This window comes from Perognathus longimembris, chromosome 1 (assembly GCF_023159225.1).
Source record: "Perognathus longimembris pacificus isolate PPM17 chromosome 1, ASM2315922v1, whole genome shotgun sequence".
NCBI lineage: Eukaryota > Metazoa > Chordata > Mammalia > Rodentia > Heteromyidae > Perognathus > Perognathus longimembris.
In genome coordinates, this window is record NC_063161.1 from 150,034,451 (window position 1) to 150,054,523 (window position 20,073).

Genomic DNA, 20,073 nt, shown 5'->3' on the forward strand with positions numbered 1-20,073 from the left:
TTCCCAACCATAGCAGAGTGGCTCAGAGAGTTTCAGATGCTTTGGTAATAGGAGTAAAAGTATCACCTTTCTCATTAAAGAAGCATGGGTTCAAATTCTGAAGCTGTTTCTAGCCTTACTTCCATGAGCTTCACCAGGATGAAGAAGAAAAGCAGAGGGACAAATCTGCACCTAGAAATATTATACATCACCATCTCTAAACTGAATAGAATTCCATTGTATCTGAAAGCTAAATGGTACATATAGGCAATTAATAATTATATAATTAATTGTGTGTGCTAACGAGTACATTTCATAGATGAGGAAACTGAGGTTCAAAGAAGTGAAGGGACTTGTCCAAGATGACACAACTAGCAGGTATTTGAGCTGGGATTCAGACCCAGAGGTTTGTGCACTCAGTCCCTGTGGACCCAGGTTGCCTCACTCCTGTGATTTGGCAAGAAAGAAGGATTCTGGATAAAAGACAGAAATATTCAGGTGTCTAGTGAAGAGCAGTGGACACAGCCACTTCCCCTGACTTGTCAGGCCAATCTGACACTTCCCCTGCCCTCCTTGCTTACCTGTAACTGAGAATCTCACAATATAAGTTGAGACTATGTAGCCGCATGGTTTCTCAAGTATGCATGGAGCTTTGGTGCCCCCCATGGCTCCACTGGGAGTTAGGAAGGGGCTGATCAGAGGGACTCCCACCTCATCCCCATTCCAAAGGGTGCCACTTCTTTTTAGGCCTTACCCACTTTCTGAAGTGCAATGTGTCATGTAACCAAAGCATTCTGCTTTAAAAGTTGTTTCCAACCTCACACCCACCGTAACACCTTCATTTTATACACAGAGAAACTGAGGACCAGAGAGGAGTGGCTAATCCAAGGATTTATAAGTCCTTTAACAGTGAGTTAGGATCTATCCCCAGATGTCCCCAACTTAGCTCTACCCAGACCATTCTTCCCACCAACTCCCACTCGGCTGTCCAACATGCAGTAGATTTAATAACCACAGGCAGGAAGCCTTTATCTCTGGACTAACTGTTGTGGGGTGGGATGGGAAAATCGATGCTGTCATTAGCACATGCCAGGAGGATGGGGCTGGATGTGGATTGGCACTGGTTTCAGCTATTTGTGGCATCAAGATTCAGTCTGAGGAGTGGGGTAGGAAAGGGGACACCTTAGGCCAACTCCCTGGCCTCTGCTGTGTTGATGAGTGTGGGGGTAGCTCCCACCTGCTTCCCTGCTCAGATTTGATCCACATGTATTGACTGTGACAATCTTAAAATTATACCTGGAACAACCAGTAGCTTTAATTCCAGTCCCTAGAGAAAATAAAGGGAGGTGATGATTAGAGAATTATTGATGGCTGCGAAAAATCAGACAGCCTGTCTGAAAGGAAGATGTCATCCTGAGACACAGAGCTGGCAGAGAGCTTGTGAGACCTCCCTACCCCCTGCAGCCATGTGCACCAGCCAGAATAAGGAAGCCTGCCCCGGACCAGATGGAGGACCTTATCTGAGGCTAGGCAGCAAGAAGGGACACGACTCTAGGAGCTTTCTGAAAGCAGAGATCACATCTTGAAATACATGTCCCTAGAACCCCCCATGGAGCCCAGCTACAGTGTAGTTTGGGGAGACTGGTGAAATCTAGACAAAGAGACCATTCAGAAAACCCAGAAATGTCAGTGAGACACGTGTCAACATTTTTCCAATGCTCTGAGCCCATAAACTCTTTCCAGAATCACCCACTTCGCAGCATCATCTCCTAATAATCCATCAGATGCCTCAAACATCTTTTGACCTTTACTTTTCGCATTTTACACACACACACACACACACACACACACAGAGAGAGAGAGAGAGAGAGAGAGAGAGAGAGAGCAGTTGTAACCCTTGGTTAACCTCATCTTGATTTTAAGTGCATTTACTTCAGATTGGAAAATCACAAGACCTCATTTCTCCTACTTGTAGCCCAATAACTGTGGAATATTCCAAGATCTCACTCTCCCAACTGGGTGCCTTTCATTCCACAAGTGGCATCGTTGGGCCCCAGGTGAGTTGAGCTTCACTCTGTCCTGGAGACCACCCATTGTGCACTGGCTTACTTGGATGGGTCTCGGTGGGACTGGTAGCAGAGGTGGTATTATTGTGCCTATCCAGAAATAAGATCTCGCAAAAGAGTTAGGAATTGTGCCCAGTTCCTGAGTTCAAGCCCCGTGGCCAACAGGGAAAAAAAAAGTACTCAAGAAAAATAATCCTATCAAGCTGAAATTATAAACTAGTGAAAATATCTTTGTTTAAATAAGATGGAAAGGAAGAGAAAGATGTTTATTCCCCAAAAATGGATATTGCTGAAATATAAACTATATGGACACATATATTCTCCCCCTTCCCACATTGTTTAAATCTTTTAAAGGATTTTTGTCTTTGTAAGTAAAATTAGCATATGTTAGAGGTATGCTATTTTATTTTGGGGGCTGGGAATATGACCTAGTGGCAAGAGTCCTTGCCTTGTATACATGAAGCCTTAGGTTCGATTCCTCAGCACCACATATATAGAAAAGGCCAGAAATGGTGCTGTGGCTCAAGTGGCAGAGTGCTAGCCTTGAGCAAAAAGAAGCCAGGGGCAGTGTTCAGGCCCTGAGTTCAAGGCCCGAGACTGGCAAAAAAACAAAACAGAAAAAAACAAAAACATTATACTTTGGTCTGGAGGTATGGCTCAAATGGTAGAATACCTACACAGCAAGCACAAGAATCTGAGTATAAACCCCAATAATACTTCCAAAGGTTATGTTACTTTGTGTTTAAAGTTACATAAAAAGAAGCTCAAAAAAACAAAAACAGATCTCTCCTTATCCCAAACCCTTCCCCATACTGACCATATGACATAGGTGACCACCATCCCCTCTACTCCTCCCTGCCCTACATCCCTTCTCCTAAAAGTTGAGTGGTCCAGTTCCAGAGTTTGGGCCTGACAATGCTGTTTGGCCAGGAGAGCTGCTGAGCACCAAAGTGGAGGCCATGGACATAGTTCTCCCTTCCTCTGGAGACCACGCCCAAGGTCCTATCTTTGCACAGGAGGAAACAGGAACTCTTGCTGAGCTATAGGACTGATAGACAGAACGCATGTGCTGTCTCACATTCTTCTTTTGGGCCTCATATTCTTTTAATAACAACATGAGACCTGGAGTCATAGACCTTATGGAACTGCTGTGATACTCGAATGTAGGTGGAGTGGAAAGTATCTGGGAGGTCCTCAATCAGGGCAGAAACTATGTAGCTGTCCCTTCACTGACTTTCTCACTGAGTAGGGTAAAGTGATTTCCAAGCTCAGAATGAGGTAAAATAGAATCCAGGAGCCCAATAGGGTCCAGTTCCTGCAAGGGCATAGGCTTCTGTGACCTGCCTATGGTCTCAGAGTACATGGCCCTATACCAGGTCTTATTCACCATTCACTCAAATCTCTCCAATTCTGGAGTGAAGCTTCTTTGACTGTGCCTTCATCTTCTTTATAGAGAGTATTATTTCAGCCTATGACTGCACAGACACACGCACACACACACACACACACACACACACACACACACACACACTGGACAATTTCAGTCATTCTGGGAAATGCCTTACATTAGGTGCCTGATTTCTGTGCATCAATTTTTCCTTGTTGCCGCTTGGTCTGGATATTCTCTATGGTGCTCTCTGGTGATCTCCTTGAAGAAAGGGACTTTGTATCTTTCTAGCACAGAGAAGACAATTTGGAACCGTGCAATTGATTAATGAATCAATCAGTATAAATAGCATTAGAAAACTCAACAACTAGTAAATATATAGACATGTATATACATATATATACATATATGTACATATCAGAAAACACATTAGCCATAAATCTTTGTTAATTACTAAGCACTCATTTTCCAGACTTTCCCACTTGTAGGGAAAATGCACATGACAAGAACTAAAGTCACACCACAATTGTGCAATTGATCTTTTAACTTCATATATACAAGAAAACACCCTGTAACTTCTCCATCTCCTGCTGGCCCTGTAAGGTCAAGGGAAATTGTCAATCCAACAGTCTAGAAGCCCCATTGATGGAGAGAGAAAGATGTAGTTAAGGATCAGGGTGGGCCTCTCAGGCCAACATGGTACTAGGCAAATAAAGGAAATGTGAGCTTTGTAGAGGTGGAATGGGAGTTCTGTTTTGCTTCTTTCTGGATATTAGTCTTTCCAGGAGTATTTCACTGCCCTGAATCCAACCCTCAAAGAGATGCCATTGATAGGAGCCAAGGAGTAGTTGTCAGGAAGTTACATGGCAAAGGATTTGGTACTGAAATCTTAATAAACATTACAGATTTGAAAGAGATGAGAGATACTCAAAAAAGTAGTCTCATCTTCCTCCCTCCACTTTCCACCAGTGTCCCAAAAGTTCTTGTTAGGCAGAGTCACAGAGCTCCATCGATACCACTCTTGGGTTCCACTGCCACCCTAGATCAATTATTTTAATTCTACCTACCCTTCACTCAACATGCTTGACTTACAACAGCATCTTTAAAAGAACTTTGTTTGTCAAAATGCAAGCTGCAGCAAGAAGATGACAATGGATATTAGTTAAAAGATTTACAGAGAGACTTCTCAGAGAAAGAAAAGAATGGCCAGTAGACGCATGAAGAAGTGCTCAACATCCCTGGCCATGAAAGAAATGCAAATCAAAACAACATTAAGATTTCACCTCACTCTGGTTAGAATGGCCATTATCGGGAATACTAACAATAACAAATGCTGGTGGGGATGTGGCCAAAAGGGCACCCTATTACACGTTGGTGGGAATATCCACTCTGGAAAGCAGTATGGAGGTTTTTTAGAAGGGTAAATATAGAGGTTCCCTATGACCTAGCAATTCCACTCCTGGGCATTTATCCAATGGACCGCAAATTGGGTCACACTAAGCTACCAGTACAACCATGTTCATTGCAGTATTGTTTACCATAGCCAAGATATGGAAACAACCTAGATGCCCCTCAATGGACAAATGGATCAAGAAAATGTGATAGATATATATAGAGAGAAATTCTATATATAGAGAGAGAATGTGTGTATATATATACATATAGAGAGAAATCATCAGAATGAATGATATTGTACCATTCATAAGGAAATGGAAAGACTTAGAAAAAATTATATTAAGCAAAGTAAGCCAGGCCTATTTGTGGTAATTAGAATGTGTCTATAAATCTACAAATAAACATACTGAATTACATATGTGTGTGTATCTATACACACAGACACATACACACACTGGGACATGATAAATTATATAGGACCCTAGTCATTAACATACAGAGACCAAAGGAAGATATGCATAGGAGTGGTAGACAAAGGTTCAATAGCTATGAACAGATGATCATATAAAATGATATTCTATGAACTTCAAGAAAAGGAAACAAGAGACATTTTTAGTTCCATTGTAGCTGGTGTCCTTTTCTTTGCCTTTTGTCTTGTTTGTTCATTTGTTTGTATTTGGGAGGGCAATGGAGGGCACATAAAAGGTAGAACAAGGATGAACAAAAACAACAGTGATACTCACTAGACAATATGTAGAAAATGAACTGGGTTTCTTGTGGGTGGGAATGGGAGGGAAAGACTGGGAGAAAGTGATGAATGGGAGACATGGTTCAAAAGAATTGTACTTATTACTCATTGCCTGATTCGTGTAACTGTAAACCCTCTGCATATCAACTCTACAACAACAATAAAATAATCTTAATATTTTTTTTAAAGAAGAGTTTTGGCAAAACAAAATAACAATATTTTTCTGGTCTCTTGCTCACTGTAGCTCAGTCATTAGTCTCCTTTTCCTGCATTATACTGCCCTGACTTCAACCTTTCTGGGCTCAGACTCATGTCCAATGGTTACAGACACGGTGCTCGGGGTTTGCATTTTGCATCCTATCATAAATACATTCCTCATTGCTAGTCTTCATAACTATCAGCTTAATGATTCCGTATTACCCCTTCATATTGCTGGCACCGTGATCTCCAGAATGATTCACTGATGGTTGGACATTTAGCTTTGAGACAGTGTTTGTTATTGTGGATGACGTGTTAACGAGCATTCATTATAAATGCATCTCCACTGCACATAGCTTTTGGCATCTGATAAATTATATCCCTAGAATAAAAGAGAAATCCCCAGAAATCAGTATTTGGAGTCAAAGGACATAAAGCAATGAGGCATAAACCTACAGATGAGAATACTCATCTATTACTGTTGGGCTTTTTCCTCGCACATTAAAAAAAAAAAAAAAGATTATGACAATTTAAGAGACACCAATGGAATGTGCTAGTCCCTTTTCCACCACAAAGCCATGTCAGGCTATTTGTCCTAATTTTATTTTCCTTGACTATGTTTATTTCTGAGACCCAATGTTCAATATAGAAAGAACAGACAGAAAAGATAAAGAGATTAAAAATCAGCCAGAACAGCCCCAACCAAAAATAAGTAGTATAAAACATTAAGCACATTTCTTTCCATGCTTTTTTTCTGTGCACATGAGAAACTTTGTCTCCCAAATGTAGATTGTTCTCAGCTGTTTCGTTTTGCTTTTGCTTAGTAATTTTCTTGTCACTGGAAAACACTGAAACCATTAGCTTGAGCGAATACACAATATTCTTATATTGGTGCTTAAGCTGTTCTAATATCCCCATACAACAGACAAAAGTATCACAAACATGCTTCTATGTCAGGTTCTATCATCATCTTTGCTTACTTCCATTTAAAGTTAAAAAAAATATCTAGGTCAGAGGACACGTAGAAATTCTTGTATTGGGAAGTTTGAACTCAGGGCCTTGCAATTGCTAGGTAAGCACCCTACCACATGAGCCAAACCTCTAGCCCTTTCTGGCCTTAGTTACTTTTTCAGTGAGGATCTTGCACTTTTGCCCAAGCTAGTCTTAGATTGCAATTCTCTCTCTCTCTCTCTCTCTCTCTCTCTCTCTCTCTCTCTCTCTCTCTCTCTCTCTCTCTCTCTCTCTCTCTCTCTCTGTTCTGGGGCTTTAATGCAGAGCCTGAGCACTGTCCCTGGCTTCTTTTTGCTCAAGGATAGCACTCTACCACTTGAGTCACAGTGCCACTTCTGGCTTTTTCTATATATGTGGTGCTGAGGAATCGAACCCAGGGCTTCATGTGTAAGAGGCAAGCACTCTACCACTAAGCCACATTCCCAGCCCAGACTGTGAGTCTCTTACTTGTGCTTCCTAACTGGAATTACAGGTGTGATCCGCCACATCTGGCTTATTTGTTAAGATGGGACTTGCTAAATTCTTTGCCTGGACCACCCTTGAACCACAGTCCACCCAATCTCTACCTCCTCAGTGGCTGGGAAGATACTTAGATTCTAAAACCTCAAATGAAGAAAAGTTAAGGGGAATTGTTTCTTCATCCTTGTCCTCAGAGAGGTAACCTGGGACTTGGTGAGGAGCCTAAGGCCAGCCAGATAGTGGTGACACCCTTTGTCATCTCTAGTTCTTGGAGTAGGAGGTGGGGAGTAACAATGTACCTCCATTTGGTCTGTCATTTGGGATTACATAGTATCCAAACCTCTTTCTCATGGAGGAAAATCAAAAGTAAGAGAGACCAGGAGCCAGTGGCTCACACCTGTAATCTCAGCTAATCAGAAGGCTGAGATCTGAGAATAGCAGCTCAAAACCATCCCAGGCAGGAAAGTCCATGAGACTCTTACCTCCAATTAGCCACCAGAAAACTGGAAGTGGTGCTATGGCTCCAAGTGATAGAGCATAAACCTTGAGCAAAAGAGCTCAAGGACAATACCCAGGCCCTGAGTTCAAGTCCCACGACTGACAAAATAATTAAGAGACATAGCTCCTCTTCCTACTCTAAAGGTCCATCTACCCCCGCCCCCATCATACTGAGGGAGAATGTTGCCCTAAGACCTGAACAAACTCTCTGATCCAGACCCACAGGACACTGGGTCAAGCCGAGAGCAGAACAAAGTGTGCCATACAACATCTCTGCGAACTATGTTTGCTTCTTATCCATGTTTGTCCCCTAACTGTGGCTTGTGCTCTAGTTCTCCAACTCTCACTTCCATTTCCTGACCTTTCCAAGGCCCTCTGGCAAATTCTTCTTCCTGCTTAAGTTTACCCAACAGCATGTCTAGGAACCAACCAGGTTAAGGGAAAGAAAGAAACCAGACACAGAAAGAGGAATACAGCATGATCTTACTCAATGTGAAACTTCAATTAGTGGGACTCACCGAAGCAGGAAATGGAGAGGTGGCTAGTGGGGACTGAGGGTGGAGGCGGCTGGAGGGATAGTGGTGAAAGGATACTGATTAAACTTCAGTTAAATGGGAGGAATGACACCTACAACCCAACCTGGGGACTAGAGTTGACAGCAGTGTACTATACTTTGGGCAATTGTAAGTCAAGTGCATTTAGAGTATTCCTAACACACATACACACACACACACACACACACACACACACACACACACAGAATGAGGCAACATCTGTGTTAATTAGTTAATTTAGTCATTTCACACTGCATACATATTTAGTACATTATACTTTACCCAATTCATACATATAACATTTTTTGGCACATTAAAAAAAAAAACCTGTTTTAGCCAGGTAATCCTAGCTACTCAGGAGGCTGAGGCTGAGATCTGAGGATTATGGTTCAAAGCCAGCCTTTGCTAAAAATCCTGAGACGCTTATCTCTAATTAATCTTTGTCTCTGTCTCTGTCTCTGTCTCTGTCTCTGTCTCTCTCTCTCTCTCTCACACACATACACACACACACACACACACACACACACACACACACGCCAGAAGTAGAGCTATGGCTAAAGTGGTAGAACATTAGCCTTAAACAAAAGAAGCCCAAGGACAGTGCCCAAGCCCTGAGTTCAAGCCTAGGACTAGTACAAAAAAAATAGTTTGGTTTTCTTTTTAAGAACCAACTAGAAGTCCGTGTTCACTGAGACAATGTAAGCAGATATTCTAGAACAAAATCCAGTCCCAGCAGGCATGAAGTAAGCAGTGGCTGTCGGTGAGTCACAGGCAGTGTGGCACAATAGTCCCAGCTTGAAGAGTCAGGTTGCCTGTGCCCACTTCCAGTTCTGTTTCCTACAGCTGGATAACCTTGGGCAAATTCCTTAACTTCTCTGCTCCTAGGAGCAGGAACATAAAACTGGGAATACATCCTTTCTGTTGTTACCAGAAGATGAGTTAAATCATGTGAACTGTTTAGATGAGTGCCTGCCACATCTCTGTGAGCATCATTATAATAGCTGAGTGTCATATTTGGACATTTTTATGGCTTAAATTCGATGCATCTTGCTTTCTATCAACTTGCCCTGCCACCTGAGCCATGCCTCCAGCATGGCTTTTTACTGGTTAATTGGCCTTTTGCTGGAGTCTCTCCAGCTTCAGACCTTCATTCTTTGGATCTCAGCCTCCAGAGTATCTAGGATTACAAGCATGAAGCACCAGTGTCAGGCCATGCATGCCCATTTCTATGGCACCCTTAGAGCCTCTCTGTGCCCAGTAATAATCTCATGAGAGGGGAAAGCAAATCTGAAGGCTGACTCTCAGAGATTCCTCCCTATAGACTCTACAGCCCGTAGGCAACAGAATTAGAGCCTCAAGCCCAGGACTCTGAACTGCTAAGGTCAAAAGCCTCTGGGCCACTAAGAGCACAGGGTGAGACACAGGATGTGGTGGCATAATCAATCACAGATGGATTAACCCCAGTAAAGAAATGAATGGTGACTGAAGTCCATCGAAAGCAGACTCTCAAAGGACAGGGTGCAGTAGCAGGCTGACAAGCCTCACCTGTCATTTAATCACTGCCACATGAAGACGTGTGACAGTGAGGAGACAGAGAGGCTCAAAGCCCCAGGGCTGGAGAGCAGCTGGTTCTACTCTCCCACCATCACCTTCCCTGCCCCATTCAGATTTGAAAAAGGACATCTTCTGCATTGTTCACCTCCTTCTTTCCATTATCTCCACACTAAAATGTGCCCACCCCCCCCAAAAAAAAAACACCAAAAAAAGAAAAGGTTATTTTCACTCCCAAATTGACGTTTAGAAGCTGGAGATTAAATAAACAAATGTGTGACCAGCTAATTGCATAGGTTTGCAGGCGCCAGGCTGCGCTGGGCGGCCCGGTGAGCGTGGGGTTTGACTGGGCTGCCTGACAATGGCTGTGCGCTGGGTCCTGTTTATACAATGAATCTATAATGTAATTTCATGAGTTTCGGAAATGCACTGAGGAGCATATGAGGACTGGCAAGCCCAGTCTAATCCATATGAAACAGGCTGGCAGCGAGCCTGGTAAACATAGGGGGAACGGAGAGTGGCGTGGGGCTATATCCTTCTAAAAGAATTACCATGGAGTTAGTGGGTAAGGGGAGATGCCTGGGGCAGAGAAGACATGAATCCCTGAATCACCCAGCCCGGGATTTGTGGACATCTCCAACCCATCACCTGCAGAAAAAGGGATGCTACTGCTGCGAGCACAGGTGGTGGTGAATGACAGTGGAGATTGAAGAGCAAGCCGTGCTTTTGCTCTCTAAAGCAAGTTTTAATAAGACCACTGTAGTCAGGGGCACTGAAGGAAGGACTCTGCTGAACTAGTGTTTTGTTTTCTGTTTCCATCGCTAATGTGGGTGGGGTTTTGTTCTGTACCTCTATTTGTTCATTGGCTCATTCATTCCCTCAACAAGCAAGTAGACATTGGGTCCTGTCAGCTCGAGTTAAACGTATTTATCCAGCAGAATCTGCCAGCCACGTATGGTTTGGGTACCTACTGCAATTAACTCAAGGCAGGCCTTACATCCCAGCAGGAGAAGACAATAGGCCATGTTTATGGTGGTTAGTGCTGAGAAGGAAGATAAAGAAGACTCAGAGGCACCCAGGAAGGGTCTCACAACAATACTCTGCAGCCACACTACATAGATGGAACCAGGGCCAGGTTAGTGAGTACTGAAGACTGACGCCCATCATTTCTAGACATAAAGGTGCCTTCAGGCAAGGAGGCCCGATTCAAAATTGTTTAAGGGTACGGGTTCCAGCCCCTTCTGTCTGGAAGGCAAAAAAGCCCTTAGCTGCCTCATGATATTCAGACGTCTCTGGCTTCCTCAGTGTGAACTTTTCTCTAGCTAAAGCCCAGCCAAGTCAGGAAGCTCATGAGTTCTGTTCAGGTTCTAGCTCTTCTCCCCCAAGACCTGAGATGGAGGGTATGGGTAAGGTATTCCAGGCAAGGGGCATAGGTGAGCAAGAGCAGAGGAGAAAGGTGCTCAGTTAGCACTTTACAAAGACAGCAAGTGGCCCTTTGTCTTCAGAGACTTCATGCAGTGAGCATAAGGAACGAGACATCATACAACTGACATGTATTGAGCACAGCACAAGCAAGATGTGAACTGGCCACACTCATGCTCCCTTCCAGAATGGTCTCTCAGTTCCCACCAAACACAGCCCATCGCCACCCAATCACCTGGTCTGTTCTGCCTAGAGAAACTCAAAGGACCAACAAAAGCTTGATTTCTTCCTGCTGGCCCTGACCCAAGTCCAGCAGTGTTTTGCTAGGCGTGGCCTCTGCTAAGTAGCTGCCTACCTGATTCCATGATGTGGTACAATCTGACCAATGCAAACACTGCAACAAAACCCGGGAATCAGGGGCTCAGGAGAGTGGAAAGCTCTTTAGTCCAACACCCCTCTTCCCTCCTCCACAGTACAGCAACCTTGAAATTGAGTAAATGCCTTCTTGTTTGCAATGAAAACAAGAGTTCACGGCAATGGAGCACTCAACTCTGCTCAGGTACCAGGCTGTACGTCATTTCATCCTGACTCTCTGAAGTGAGCTATATTTATTGTCTATATCATCTCATTTTACAATTGAAGAAAAATGGGTGCTCGGAGAGGCCAAAAGTCACCCAGCTGGTATGGACAGAACACACACTCCAACCCAGGCATGGGTAGAGAGTGCCCTGGGAAGGAGGGCAGCTGTAGGGCGCTGTGATTGAGACTGCTGGCGTGGGGAAACTGGAGGCAGGCTGTCTAGAAATGAGCCACGCTGGACAGCTGGTCTGAGGAGCACATCTGGCTTCCTGTGGCTGGACTTGAACTAGAAGAAAGGGCATACGGCAGTTGGCCATTGTCAACTGAGCCATAAGATGGCACTCAGCTCCCATGGTACACTGGACCAGGGAAGCAGACAGAAGGAATTTTTGGGCCTGGAGTCAGTATGTGGAGTTTGAGAGACCTTCTTGGGAGATTGAACAGGAAGGGGCTTGCCTCTGCCATCAGTCAGGCCGGCTAGCATCCTGGTTCTAGAGCCAAGTACTCACAAGGCTTTGTGGACCTCTAAGTGGGAACAGTGTACTACTGTATGGCACAGGCCTGTGAAACACAGGAGTCCCCTCTCATTCTAAGCCTGCTACTCTTCTATGCGCCAATCCATCTTTTCTCATAGGACACAGAGGCCGCATGCCCAAGGGGCAGGGCCTGATTTGGAAGCCAAACAGTATAAGTTCATATCCTGCCTTGCCACTGTGTGTGTGTGTGTGTGTGTGTGTGTGCATGTGTGCACACTTGCATATGTGCACGTATGTTGGTTACCAGGGCTTGAATACAAGGTTTCATACTCTTAGTTTTCTTACTCGTGTCTGGCACTTACCACCTGAACCATACCTCCAGCTCTGCTTTGTGCTAGTTATTTTGAAACTGGAATCTCTCAGACTTTTCTGCTCAGGATGACTTCCAGCTGTGGTTCTCCAGGTCTCAAACTCCTAAGTAGCTAGGATTGCAGTCATGAGCCATCCTCATACAGCTCATTGGCATTATGTTTTGTGAAGTTGCCCCATGACTTGAACTTGGTTTTCCTCACTGTAATATGGGAAGAAGGACGCCCTTGGAGACCTGGTGTGATGCTGAGCATGGTTGGCTCACCTGAACCTCGAGAGGGCCTGGAAGATGGCAAAGGCTCAGAAGACATCAGTGGCTTGTTTGCTGCCACTATTCTTACTGAATCTTCTCTGTATGGACCATTCTGACTCATGAAAGTACTTCAAACCTAAACGAGTTTGCCCCTTCCACCAGGCCTTTCCCCTTCCCGTGGCTGCCCAGCTTGGCCTCCTGCTAGACTTTTGTATCCCAACCATGCCCAAACCCTGTGCCCTGTCACAGACATTCACTTGGGCCTCAATTACCAGGCCACAATCACAGTGCCCAGCACAGGGCTGGCCCAGCATGGAAGTCTGGTCTCTCCATTCAAAAACCCCCACCAATGGATTTTATCAAGTGCCAAGAATTCCAAAACTAGTTCTTTTCCCCTTGCTTTATAGGCAAAGAACCAACCAAAAGCAGAGACAGACAGAGAGATAGAAAGACACAGTGAGGACAGAGACAGAGAGACAGAAGACTTACAAACATGGCCAGGTTAAGTAAGTTCCCACACAGACTCTCAGGCACAGGCTACTATTGACTCACTGTAATATCTCTTTCCACAAACATTTTGAGGCTCCTCACCCCTGGCTAGGACTGCAGTTGTGCAGAGATAAACCAATGTGCACATGCACATTGTGTTCCTGCCTGTCCTTCTGAGCATATGCAGCCATGTATCTTCTCCAATGCAAGCTTTACCCCCTTGTTTTCCCCAGAGAAGAAGGCTTGCCAGCCAGCCCCACTGCTCACCTGCTAGCAAGTCTTGAATAAAGCACCCCATACCTGGGAGCTTCCCTTTCTTCATATGCCAAATGAGCTAATATCACTTACCTCAGCAGGTGGTGGTAAAAACTAAACCATGAAATGCATCCAAAGTTGGTCTCTGTGAAGGGCACCTGTAGCTACCACCAGACTGGAAAGATGAAGGAGTGACGATTGTCCCTGTGGAGGAAGAGGAAACCACAGAGCCTCATGCACAAAAGGTTTGCCAAGTCCTGCAGGTACCTGGTTTAATGAATAAGTGAGCATGCTTGGGTAATGAGCATAGTGATTGTTTTATGTAAATAATGCTCCCACAGAGCTTGTAAACAATTTCTGGTCTCAAGAAAACATTGCCCTTGAGAGCTTGTTTACAACACCAATTTGCTTCTCCAACTTTCTGTTCCATGGCCTGCACAGAGGAAGTATTTGGCCCAGGTAGAGAAAATCATGACAAATCCATAATTGCTATCTCCAGTTACCACAATCGCAGTTAGGATCCCGAAAGCTTTTTTGTTGAACAGGACTCTGCCTCAAGAGAAATGTTCCTTTCTTCTTCTACCCTGCTCTTGGTCCAGGCAGGGAAGGACAAATGATATTTGATGGTGTCAAATGATGTTTAGAGGTGAGTAGGAAATGGTGGGTTTGGGCTGGCTAACATAAGAAATTTATGGATGTCCCCATTCACTAGAAAAGTGACCAGGACCAAAGTCACTCTGGACTAGGAGAAGCAATGACCAGATGAGCAGACCACAAAACCTGAATGCAAGAGGTTGCTCCTCTAGGAAGGAGAACTCAGATTCATTCCTGTGACTCCTTACATAATGAGCAGTGGTCAACTGGTCAATTAGCCCTGGTCTTTGGTCGTAGTAATTACAGCCATCATCCACCTACATCTGTACAGAAGCTCCATGCCATACTGCCAAGCCTGAACTACCTCTCAAGGAGATATTGAGTCTGGAAGATCTTGTACTAAGTCTTTTATTTTTAACTGGATGGATGGATGGATGGATAAATAGATGAATTAAGATGATTTTATGCCTGTTCCTTACAAACAAATCCTAAATTAAGATTTAAGGCTAAGGATATAGTACAGTAGCAAAGCATTTACCTAACAATTAAGGCTCTGAGTTCAATTCCAGCACCAAAAGAAAAAAAAAAGAACCTTAGTCTCACTGATTCCTTGTCAGGGGTAGGATTGAACATCTGTAATCTTAGCACTTGAGAGGCTAAGACAGGAAGACTGAGAGTTCTAGATGGCCTAGACCACATAGTGGAACCCCAAAAGCAAAAATGACAATAAAAGATGTAAGTGCTTATAAGCTGAATGGAAAGCTGTGTTTACAGTTACATTCTATGTGAGCTCACATCTCTGACTCTGAGAGTGAGTTTCTGACCTTCAAGAGTCAACTTCCTAATTGCCAAAGGCTGATGTGGGTGGCTGGCTGTCCTACCAACATTCAGACTGGCCGTGCTTCCTTACTTGAAGCTGGCTGCTCCTTCTACCCAAACCCCCTGCCCCAATCCACTGTCTTCCCCTTATTCACTTGGACAACATGTAGTCACCAACAAGGTCCCTTCTCCATTAGACTCTCTGCCCCCCTTTCCTTGCCCCCACATTCCTTGAGTCAATAACACAGCCAGGGCTCTGTGGAGCATCTTTAACATGATGGTTCACATTATCAGTTCCCATATCTGCCTTCCTTATGAAACAGTGAGGGTTCTGAGGTTCAAGCCAAGGCTTGCTTACTTACCTGTGTGGTTCCAACATCCAGATGGTTAATAAACATGCCTGTATAGACAGGAAAGTCACCACGGCCATTCATCTCCTACAATAGCCCAATGAAGGGACCTTCCTTTCACACTAGGGGCCCCTCCCTGAAATTCCCTTCACAAAAGAAGTGAAAGTAGATAGCAACCACAGATGGGAGAACAGTAAACATGGCTGGTCCAAGAAGCCAGCACCATCCAGGTGATTGGTTAAAAACAGGGTAGGTAAGTATTGAGAATTGTAAGAATCAGGTTGCTTGCTGACAAAGGAAGGATTTTTAACATACAGGAAAGAAGAAGGCTAAAACGAACACTGTCAAATGAGTGTTGAATAGAAATTAGAAGTATCAATTACATTTCTGATTTAGATAGGTGGATGGATAGGTTCAGAAACAGAGGTGTTTGTGTACACACACATTGGCAAGTTCACGTTCTCAAGCTCCACCCAGTGACAGGATCTAGACCTAATGATGCTCTGGAAGACTTGAACACAATGAACATTCAAATATCAGTTTCTAAATCCCACCCTTCATTTGCAGGAATCACAAGGGTGTTCCTGGAAATGGGTGGTTCTAGAGCTGAAACAGTCAAGTACAAGATGAACCTGACTTGTGTTAGAAAGTAAAGACATAATAAAAAATAGAAATTAAAAAAAAAAACTGAAGGGGCTCCCCGCAGGGAAATCTGGGACAATCTAAGCATCAAACAAATAATGACAGGAATAGATTCTAGCCCATGGAATAAGATAGAAACCCATGAAATGTGCACTGTTAACTACTAAGCAAATGAGAGTGAAACATTTTTACCTTAGAAGAGAAGGTCAGCAAGTAAATGTGGAAGGAATGATAGAAAATCTGCCTTCTGCCAGATATCAGCATAGAGGTTGATTTTGAAAGGAATTGTCAATGGGTGCTTAGACTGGTGGGTGGAGGCTTTTGTATACACAACAAGATATTGGTATCATCTTGGAATAGCTTACTAAATTATGTCAAATGCAAAAGGAAAAATAGTGACTCTTTTTGGTGGAGAAATATGGAGGACATCAACTTATCCACATAAAACTCAATGAGGCCAGGTGCTAGTGGCTCATACATTTAATCCTAGCTACTCAGGAGGCTGAGCTGTGAGGATTGATGTTCAAAGCCAGACTGGGCAGGAGAGTCCATGAGACTCTAATCTTCAATTATCCAAAAGCTGAAAGTGAAGCTGTAGCTCAAGGAGTAGAGTGCCAACCATAAGCAAAAGATCTAAGGAACAGCACCCAGGCCCTGTGTTCAAGCCCCAGTACTGGTACGCACACACACAATGAGGATATTAGATGTCCACCTGGTATGTCAAATTCCAATTATGAAACCCACTAACTGGGTGATCTTTATTACAACCTCTCTCAGTGCCTCCGTTTCCTCTGTGCCATCATGAGAACAGACATGGTTTCTATTCTCTGAAAGTTGCTGCAAACTAGTGTAGTAGCCCCCATAAGACTTTACAGGACTTCACAGAGATCCTGGTCTCAAAGGATGTTAACTGTTACAAATAGTACAGACTAGGAAAACCAGCCCAGAGAAGTAAAGCAGCGCTCAATCTCACATCCACCACACTCCAAGTCTCTACTCTCCCTTATCTTTCTGAAAATGGCGAATCCCCTCAGAGAATACTTTTGAAAATACCCTTTCATCTACTTGTCCTTTGATAGCGGTTTAAGTCTGTTCAGGTGAACAGGAGCTAGGTCTGCCATGGGCTCCATTTTACAGGCAAAGGAAGACCTTGATTCACCCCCAATGACAGCACTAAAAAACATCACAGGAAGAATGGGAGCCCCTGTGTTTTGACTCCAAAGCCCTGATTGCTTGCTAGACTTGAACTTGACTCTGGGAATTTCAGCCCATTACCATAGCTCTGGGAAGTGGCCTTGAAATAGTGTCTGATTTAAGAAAGGTCACAGAGGTTGAGAGGGCCCTTCTGAACTTGAACTTTACAGCAAAAGCCTGAGTGTTCCCCTCTGCTTCCAAATGCATTATGCCACTGGAGCAGGCCAGGGAAGAAAAGTTTCTGACAGGTACTCGGAGAGATTTAGAGCAAGGATTAGAGACAAGGGCTGGCATAAGCTAGTGAGCCCTCAGGGTCAAGTCAAGGAGATATCAGGCCCACTTAGGCAAGTAGGAGAAAGCAATGGCTTTTGTCTTTCAACTTGCTATTTGTTATAATCTCAACAGAGACTGGATGGCATCCCTTCCCCCTCTCTAGTGTTCTATTGGCTCTCCACGTCTCCCTTGGTTCACAGAATGCAGCAATAGTTAATGGAATCATTTTTCGGCCAGCAATTAGATTAAATGAAAGTCCTTGTTAACCCAGGAACAGGGATCTGGAGTTTACAATCACACCTCCAGAAGGGAATCATCTGATACCTTAAGAGATGGAAGTGTACCATCCTGCCCCCTCCTCCCCACTGCAGCCCTGGCAGGACCATCCACACAGACTTTCCCCTTCCCCTTCCTCCTCGCTCTGAGAAAAATTCAATCTCATCTATCTGCAGTTAGCAGAAATCAGAGTAACTGCTGGATCTGCTGCTGGAACAAAAGATATATGTGACGTTAACAGTTCATTGAGCTGTGAGATGAACAAGACGGGTGTTGAAAGGGAAACCTGAGCTGAGAGTACATTTCCAGTGTTAATAAAGCTTCTCTTTTGTTGCATGTTTCCAAACACTGACTCCAGGATGGGAGCCATCCGTTTCCTCCTATGATGAGACAGACTTGTAGATTTAAGGCAGCAGAGACCATCACTCCAGCCTATTAATGGACAGTGCAAGGTGCTGTGTCAGAAACTTGCCCCCATCTTTAGTTCTGGCTGCAGTCATTTTGCTGGCTGGACCAAGAGCAAACCTCCTTTATACCCAGAGGACAGGAATGCAAAATAGCCCACGAGGAATGTCCAATTCCAAGAACAGAAGAGGAGATGAATCTGATCAAAGTACATTGTGTGCATGTATGGAAATCACACAATTTATATACTTAATATACACTTGTTTCTATAGCCATACGTGTGTGTGTGTGTGTGTGTGTGTGTGTGTGTGTGTGTGTATGATCATGCTTTTCAGGACAATTCTGTCAGCAGTGCCAAAGCAGAAGCAATCTAAGTGCCCCACAATTAGTGATTTGTTAATTAAATGATGGAGGAGACATACGTAGAGATCTGCATGGCACCTTATGATTCATGCTGAAGAAGAGTACTTGCTGATTTGGAACTATGTGCTTGGTTTATGACAAAGTATTTTAAAAAGCAAGGAATGTAACAGTGCATGTAAAATGATTCCAGTTGTATACATGTGCAATAAGAAAGAGCTGCAGTCTAGTTCCTGGAAAGAATGGATCTTGCTAAGTTAAAATCCATGGTCATTCTGATGGTGTTAAATAAGTGAGAATATGTCCTGCCAGGAGGTATCCAGAAAGGAGGAAAGACTCTATGTAATAAAGAAATGGATCTTTGGGAAAGGCATCCAAGAGGCAGAGAATGAGAATAGAAAGAGGAACCTGAGAATAAAAGGAAACCAGACTGCCATGGGCTGATTTGTGGTCCTCCCAAAAGAGTAATTGAAGTCCTACCTTCTGACAGCCTGTGAACCTTAACTTGTGGGTCACATTTTAAAAAAATGGGTTCTTTGCAAGTTTAATGAAGCTACAATAGTATTAAAATTTGATAGGATAGAACCTGACCCCATGTGACTGGTAGGACAGCAGAAATGCAAGGAGGAAAGTATTGTGTGGAGACAGATGAGGAGAGAGGATACCATGACACAGAGGGAAGATGGCTTATACAGATTGTGGCTGTGCCATGGTCAGGGAATGCCTAGAGCACTCAGAAGCTACAAGAGGACCAGAAGGAATCACGGCCTTGCCAATGATTTGATTTTGTATCTCCAACCTCCAGAAGAGTGAAAGAATGGGTATCTGTTGTTTAAAGACACTCAGTGTGTGACATGTTGTCTTGGCAGTGCTGAGTAATTGATACAAGGACCCAGCAAGATGAGGTGAAGCTGAGAGGGTTCCACGCGATGAAGAAAGCATGGATGGTAGAACGGATAGATGATACAAGGCATTTTAAGGATGAGGTATCTACATGTACTGTACTATGAATGCCTCTTCCACCCCCTTCCAAGTTATCACTAACTGAGAGTTGCCTTTTCTCTCTGGATCATCATGGAAGGGAACCACTGCAGAAGAGAGCCAGGGTGACATGGAACGAGAATATCCCATCCTTCTGACCCTAATTAGCCCAAGGAATTCTCAGAAGCCCTTAAGGAAATTCAGACTTCTACTTTTGCAAGACTTAAGTATCCTGTTTCCAGTAACTGTGCCTTACAAGATGAAGTCACATGGCTTAGGTCCTCACCAGATCAGTGAGATTCCAGCCATGTACTGACTGGCACACGAGCCAGTCTGGATGCTAGTCCAGCTGCTCCAATGGCTCTGCTTAATGAGGAGCAGATGTTACACAAGAGCCATTCCATCCCCTGTGGTCATTGCTTGCATTGTCCAAAGAAAACAAAGGACTTGTGCTTTATCTGTTCACAAAGCTTCATGGAGCTTCCTTTCC